The sequence below is a fragment of the Camelus ferus genome, chromosome 18 (assembly GCF_009834535.1).
Source record: "Camelus ferus isolate YT-003-E chromosome 18, BCGSAC_Cfer_1.0, whole genome shotgun sequence".
In the NCBI taxonomy this organism is placed as follows: Eukaryota; Metazoa; Chordata; class Mammalia; order Artiodactyla; family Camelidae; genus Camelus; species Camelus ferus.
In genome coordinates, this window is record NC_045713.1 from 31,617,952 (window position 1) to 31,625,154 (window position 7,203).

General features: G+C 41.9%; 1 non-coding gene across 1 annotated transcript; it reads left to right on the forward strand.

Annotated features, from left to right (window-relative positions):
- The first annotated feature begins 6,626 nt into the window (after positions 1-6,626).
- Positions 6,627-6,697, forward strand: TRNAV-CAC. Its single transcript has one exon. It is a non-coding gene; the product is annotated as a tRNA-Val (tRNA).
- The last annotated feature ends 506 nt before the right edge of the window (positions 6,698-7,203 follow it).

The following is a 7,203-nucleotide window of genomic DNA, read 5'->3' on the forward strand; positions in this document are numbered from 1 at the left end:
CTGAGAGAATCAAAGCAAGTTCCAGAGGGACACATTTAGAATAAAACCAGCTATGAAATTCTGAGGACTACAAAATAATACGTAGCTAAATATTTAGGGACACTTACAACAGTTGTAGAGATACCGAACACAGACTGGAGGATAAATGCCAACTTCAAGATAGATGTTATCACTGGCTTTTGCAAGGGGTGGGGAATGGAAGGAGGGAGGAAGGAAGGGAGAGAGGGGACAGAGTCCTGGAGGGGCAGGAAAAAGGACACCTCAGCTAATCTCTATGATTTGATTAAATTTCTTTTTTAATAAAATGACCTGAAAAACAAAAGTCTGTGCATTCCGGGCTAAATCCAACTTGGTCATGGTGAATGATTCTATGAATGTATTATTGAATTCTGTTTGCTATTATTTTATTTATAGTTTTTCATCTAGTGCCTTGGTCTTCTGGTCTCTCTCTCTCTTTTTTTTTTTTTCCCCACTATATTTTTCAAGATTGGATTTCAGGGTTGTTCTATCTTCATAAAATGAATTAGAGAGTTTCTGTGCTTTTTAATAATCTGGAACCGTTCGTCCAGTATAGAAATAATCTGTTACTGGAAATGTGAAAGAAACACATCAGAAAAATTTGTGTTCAAGGGGTTAATTTTAGAGCTACTTTTTAGTAACACTTTAACTTTTTTATTTTGATATGATAATTTTCCCCTTTAGACATTACTTTTTCATGAGTCAAATTTTTGTCATTCACATTTCACAGAAGAATCTGCATCACTGAGATTTTTTTCATTTCTTTACAAAGAGCTGTACATAGTAATATCTTGGTTTTTAAATCTGTCACGTACCATTTAGACTTCCTCATCATTTTTAATTTTACTTGTTTTGTTTTTCCACTTCTTGAGTCATTTTGCCAGAGGTTTTATCTATATTATCGGTTTTCTCCCAAGAGTCACCTCTTGGATGCATTTTTCCTTGAACTTGCATGTTTTCAAATCCATGGATTTCTGCTTTGTTCTTGAAAAGATTTATTTTTCCTTACTTCCTTAAATTTGGGGGCCAATTTTCATACTTTCAATTTTAAAGCTACCTTCATTCATTTTTATTTTCAACAATAAAAAGCAAATTAAGGGCTTTGGCTACATCCTGTAAGTTTTCATATGTATTATTCACATTCTCATTACTCTCTAAATGGTCTTTGACTGTATATTTTATTTCTCTTTGACTCAGTAATTACCTAGGAGATTGTTCTTCCCCCCTGCCCCATTTCAGTAATAGCCGTTCAGTATTAATGTGAAAAACACAGATCACAAGGCCAATGACGTGCCTAGCACAGTGCCTGACACGCCAGCAACACTTGCTAGATGGATGTGCTGACTGATCGTGACACAAACATAAATCCCAAAGAATAATGTCGACTCCCTAGTTGTGTCTCAGAATGAAATGAAAGGGAACACAAGCAGAGTCAAAAGTCCTCTGCCCTTTTGTTCATTACACAGTTTGAATATTAGGCCTCCATGTGTTATCTATGGACAACATTAACCAACACTAGCAGCCTTTGCAAAACCGAATGAAACCACAAGGCTCAGACCTAATGAACAACAAAGACCTTATGGCAACCAGGGCCTGACCTCGTCCTCTCCCCCTCTGCAAGAGAACCCACAAATTTCAGGCACAGCATATATCACATTTGCTGAAATGTCAGATGCATCCAATGTGCCCATTCTTCAGATGGAAGGTCTCGCATGACCAAAGGAAACGGATGACACCAGCCTGTCGTGGCGGAGTGTGGTAGCACAAATGTCACAGCCACGACTGGCCCTTAGGAGCTCCTACCGATTTCCCATGAAACAGACCCTCGACAAGGGCGGGCCTGTGAGTATCCCCACAGGCCCGCCCTGAGATGCAGGATGCCACTCTGTACCTGTCCGTTGTTGTAATGTGTTTCAGGGACACGGGGACACTTTGTCCTTTCTTATATATCCTTTAATGAATTTCTTTTCAAACTACAATAGCAATATGTGCTCACAAGGCCCCTTCTCTTCAAAGTAACTACTGTCAGCTATGTGGTATGTCTCTCTCCATGTTTTCCTGGGCTCATTCATACATTAAAAAGGCACTTGAATGCTGGAATTTGACACAACATTGTAAAATGACTATAACACAATAAAAAAATGTAAAAAAAAAAAGTCACTCGAATATTTTTTCTTTTTTTTCAAAAATGGGATCATACTATATTAATTTGCTGTTTTTACTTAAAAAGAGATTATAAGTCTACTTCCATATACTGTTTTTAAATAGCTGTATAAAACTCCAGGATATGAAATAATATAATTTATTGCATAATTTCCTATTACTGGACATTCGGACTGCCTCCAGATTTTTGCAAGTAATCAGGTATGTCGTAATAAACGTTTTTCTATTGATCTGGTATTTTTATTTCTGTCTACCCAAAGTGAAATGGCTGGGTCAAAGAGTATGTATACTTTTTAATTTCAGTAGCTACTTCCAGATTTTTTTTTAATGGTTAAAGTAATCTTACTCATTCCAGCAAATTATAAGAGCCCTTATTTACCCCATAAAATCACAAGCCATGGATTATGAATCATTTCAATTTGGGCCAAACCGATGAATTTCTAACATGACCGTTTTTATTTACATTTTCCTTCCCCCATAAGAAGGAGCGTAATTTAATGTGCTTATTGGCCATTTGCATTTCCTCTTCTGAAAATTGCCTACTCTTACCCTTCATCTATTTCTTTATTGGAATTTTAAAATCTTTTCAACCTGCAGAAGTTCTTTGTAGATTAGAAAAATTAACCCTGGAGCCTTCCCCAGTACTTTTCCTGGAACTACCAAAAAGTAGTCTTTTTGCCGGGATCATTGGCGTAAGAGAAATAGAAACCTAGAGGTGTTGATGCCGTCTTTGCCACGATGTGGAAGAGTGGTGAAAAGAAAATCAAGTCAAAGTGGGACAAGAGAAACAGCCAGTGGCATCATCTGAACACCCAGATACAGCCAGACGTGAAGTTGGAAGCGTCTGGCCACTGCGGTTTCTCAGTTAAGACAGCCAGTATCTTTCCTTTTCAGTTTGTGCTGTGTTTCTCTCACTTGCAACCAAAACTTTCCTGACTGCTCTGAGTTTGCACACGCTGGGACCACACCCTGATTCCTGAACAAGTTCTTATCACCCAAAAGAACTGGACATTGTGAATTCCGGGTCCAGGTAATATTTGAACTATCTCATCATTGTTCCTGAATGTCCCTCCGATTTCCCTCCACACGGCAACCTTGGGCACAGCATCACACCCAGCCCAGGGAAGAGTTCACAGTGCACACCTGTTATTGGTCACCAAAGGAATTCAGGTCTCTACAGGTCAATTGGTTTACACCTGTACGTAGGCTGGACACACTGCAATGAGACCCCAGCCAGAAAAAAATTGCAGAGGCCCGAGTCAGACAAATCCCAAGGGAGTCTCACAACTGCTGGATATTTGTGGGAAAGAGACCTCGAATCAGAAGGCCCACTCAGGCCAGGTCTCCAGTTGCTCGCTGGAAATGACCCCCATTAGGGCTGTCATCACAAGGTTGATTTTTGTACTTTCTTAAACTATGTATGATGGGATAATTAGATAGGGCTGTGAGGGAGAGGAGGAAGTAAATAGGACTGTGCATCATAAAGCTTTGTCTACTCTGGAAACTCATCTAACGGAGGGGAATCAAGGGTACCGATGTGGGATCTCTGTTTAGATGGGAGGGCAAGATGCCGAAATGCTAAGAGTTTAAATAAAGCTTGAACCTACTATCACAGTGTCACAGACGGGATCACTCAGGCCTAATATATGGGCTTCCCCAACTACAAACAATAATAGCAAACACAAATGCTGATTAAGCACCTGCCGAGTGCCAGACGTGGAATGAAACACTTTCTGTGAATTGCTTCCCTTTTTTCCCTCGTACAACAACCCAATGAGGTAGATACCAAAACTTAGAAGAAATCAAAGCTTTCAGAGGTTCTGTCAGACAGGATAAGCTATGTTAACACTGAAATAGCGAAACCCTCAACATTCCAATGGCTGACGCAGTAGAAGTTTGCTTCTTGCTCCTGCTACGTGACCAGCACGGGTTGGCGGGGAGGACCCTGCCCGTCTTCGGCTAGTGGGTGCTCTATCGGGACCGTGTTTCCATGACTACTGCAGCAGGAGGCAAAAAACACGGCAAATCGCGTGCCGCCTCTTACACGGAACTGATACCCATCACTTCTTGCACTTTGTTGACCAAATGCATCTCACGCTCTTATCCAAGGTGGAGGGAGAGGTGGGGTACAATTTTAACTTGTGCCCAGAAAGAAAAGAACTGGAGATATTTGAGCTGCTCGGAACTGGTCTTACTGAATACAAACACTGAGCACAGCTGGCCTGGCCTCTTCCAGAAGCAGAGATGCTTCAGTCTATTGTGGCGCATTCTGTTTCTCTCTGCAATCGCGCCAGGTTAACGCTTTAAAGCTGAAAGTCGCTGCCTTCCGCCAGAGCATCCAGAGCATGACTGCATCTCTGTTGCGGTTGCACTCTCTTGGCTAATGGCACTTAGATAAATTTACATCCAGACAGAGTTTCAGAAGGAAAACCTTTCGATGTGTTCCCACCAAGTACAATCATTCTGCCAGTGAAGGTCCTTTGCACCTCCTTGGGGAGGGGTTCTGCAGAACTCATGGTTAGAAGTGGGAAAATGGATTATTCTTTAGATTGTTTGCATCTGAAGGATTCCGGGAACTATAGCAAAACATCTATTAGTAACAAAATGTTGCAATACATGTGACTCTGTGTCCCCGTATTTTTCTAAAAGTATGAAAACAGCAAATGCAAGTTTCTTGGAACTCCTCCCAGATGTCAGCTTTATTCACAATTTGGGCTACCTCTTCTTCCCCTCAATACCCCCATTTTCTGTCTCTAACGCCTTTCTACAGGAATTCTCATCTTTCCACTTTATTTTAATAGAACTCTTTAGCCTCTTGGGCATAAAACCCTTTAAAGTGCACATTTGGTTCAGCAGGGTTGTGGATTTTTTTCCAAAGGAAGTTTAAGAACCTTCATTTTGTATTCAGGAATAAATGAGAAGTGGTGTTATTTATAATTGGCTCCCTCTAATTCAGACTAAATGTAGATTAATCCTAATTGATAACACATAAAATTTAATTAAACCTTAATAAAGAACCCAGGAAAGAGTTCTCAATAGATGATATCGATGGTAATGTTGGATGCCGCACGCTGCAGTCCTTGAGATAAAAAACACAATTCGTAGAAGTATTTTCAGGGCTTCGTGCCAGTCCAGATACGGGTCATTATCTCAAACACGACATTCATTAAAATTGTTGATAAATCTGAGAGATGGAGTACTCCGTACAGCTCACTGATAAGAAGTTTGGACCACGAGAGCTCCCAGCAACCTCTTCAACCCTCCTTCCTCTCCCCAGCCTGTTGGTCAGATGGCTGCCCAGGTCCCTGACCACAAAGCCACCCTGAGTCATTCATTGCCAGGCTGCTGTCACAGCCACATTTCATCAGATAGACCCCAGCCCACGGAACAGCTCCTTGTAGAAATCCAATTAACAATGCTACATAAACATCACCCTGCTGATCGATGTTCCCAGCACGGTAACATTTTTATTTCGTGTATTCACGAATATTTTATGTGTTCAGGAGTGATGGAGAACTGATCTTCCGTGGTCAATCATCCCGGTATCTAATTACTTAAAACATAAATAGAAGAGGGGAGACCCAGCCCACAGGAATGGAACTCCCGCCCTAGAGATGGGAACAGAGACATTCTAGCTGCGAGCAACTCGAATCAAAGGAAGCAAATCCAGACTCCTCCAGGGTCCAGGAAGGTAACCTGAGTGAAGAAAGTGGGTGATGTTGGAACCAGGGCAAACTGGAGAGGGTCTGGCTGAGCCAGAGAGGGCAACCATTTCTCCACTTTGCCCCTAGTTTCCATTATAGATTGCGGGGCCATTGTTACCAGGTCATTTTATTGTTTGTTAGAATTTTTTAATCTGAATTGTAATCTGAAAAATACAGCCAGATTTTTAAGTTGATAACAAAATTTTTTTAATGTTTAAATACCTTGCAGGCCCTGTGATTTCTCGTTTATAAGTTGTCTCTTGATCTTTAAAGTTGTTTTCCCTCTGCTTCATTCTTTCCTTTTACAAACATGGATTGAACGCCTACTGTGTTCCAGGGGCTGTTCTAGGCACTGGAGGTAAACCCATGAACAAAACAAAGGTCCTTAAGGAGCTTATATTCTAGCAGGGGGGGACTGACAACATGCAATAAATATAATATGTAAGTAGGTATATGGTATGTTCGGTGGGATAAGTGTTAAGGAAAAATGATAAAAGGCCCAGCAGGAAGGGGAACTGGAAATCGCAGGGGCCTGCCTATTGATATTTAAACAGGTGGTCAAGGAAGTCCTCGTGGAGAGGGGGCCCTCTGAGCGGGGACTTAAAGGACAGGAGAGAATGAGCTGGAAGAGAACTGCAGGAAGAAGGAACAGCCCATGCAAAGTGCCCAAAATAGGAATACGCCTGGTGTGTTCAGGAATAAACTGATGGGGGGGGTGGCACGTGGGAGAGGGGTGATGGTGGGGTATAGCTCAGTGGTAGAGTGCATGCTTCACATGCACGAGGTCCTGGGTTCAATTCCCAGTACCACCATTTAAAAAAAATTTTTTTTAACTTTCATTATTTAAAAAAAGAAAATTTATTTTAAAAAAAACAACAACAATGGGTGGAACGGAATGAGGGAAGAGGAGTGGTAGGAGGTGAGGTGAGAGAGGAACAGGGGAGGGAGTCGATCACATAGGGAGAGACCTAGGGGCTTCACAGGTCATTGGAATGACTTTGGTTTTTGCTCTGGGGGAGGTGGAGAACCAGGGGAGGGTTCTGAGCAGAGAAGAGACATGAACTGACTTACGTATTTATCTCCCTCTGGCTGCTGCTTTGAGAAAAGACTGGGGCAGGGGGAGGGTGGAAGCAGGAAGCCCAGCTAGGAGGCTGTGGCGGTGTCCAGGAGCGAGGTGATGGTGGCTCAGACAAGAGTGGTAGCAAAGGAGGAGGTAAGAAGTTGCTAGATTTTAGCTGTATTTTAAAGGTAGAGCCAACAGGAACACCTGATGGACTGGTTGTAGGGAGGGAGAAAGAGGGAAGAGTCCAGAACACTT